Below are 943 nucleotides of genomic sequence, written 5' to 3' on the forward strand. Positions count from 1 at the left end.
CCCTCTACAATCGGCAGATGCTAACTCCTCAGGCGTATATATACGTAAAGCCTGAGCCATGTCTAGTAAAGACATGTGGTGCATCGAACCTTCTAACAAAAATCTAATAAAAGATCGATCGGTTAAACTAGCTACACAACAATTCTTCACACCATACTTTATATACAGGTCTACGCATGTTGAATAACCGTACCCAATCGTTAAAAGTAGAATTACCATACCTCTGTGCAAGTAATTCCCTAATTAGATCGGCCAATTCTAAAGCTTCTAATGGTCCCCATTCTATGACCCTAGGTACTTCAACAGCTTTAGAATGAAGAGTATGCAAACCCCTTTGGTATTTTGGATAATCTATCCAAAGTCTGTCAAATCTCAGGTTCGGGTGCAAATCTTCCAAGTGCATATCAGAAAATGTCATGACTGGATGAGGTATATCTTGTTTGTAGTAGTTATCCACCTCCTGTTGTTCCGTATTCTCAGCAGGAGCATTGCGAGCTTGGGATGAAGATTCACCCCTTTCAGTCTGCAAAACACATCAAACACAATTTTTGTGCATCCAAATATGCATTAGTGTCAGCAAAATCATCAATCAAAATAATTACAATGACATGATCAATTTATATCAAACTTATGCTCATTTTCATATTTTTATCAAATCTACACTTTTTCAAATAAGCATATACGAAAATGATCACCAAGTTCATAAGCATTCAACTCAAATAATATGTCAAAATAATCATTACTAGCAATTAAACAAGTTTCAAATGGCATTATTTTCCAAAAATCAAGTTCATGAATTTTAGACTTGAAAAAGTCCACTTTAATTCTCAAAATCATGTTTAGGCTCAAAGTTTGGATCATTTAACTACCTAAACATGTTACACTACTTAATTTAGCAACAATTCATGACAAAAATCGGCCATAACCTGTTTATATCAAAAAG

Source organism: Rutidosis leptorrhynchoides, chromosome 2 (genome assembly GCF_046630445.1).
Source record: "Rutidosis leptorrhynchoides isolate AG116_Rl617_1_P2 chromosome 2, CSIRO_AGI_Rlap_v1, whole genome shotgun sequence".
Lineage (NCBI taxonomy): Eukaryota > Viridiplantae > Streptophyta > Magnoliopsida > Asterales > Asteraceae > Rutidosis > Rutidosis leptorrhynchoides.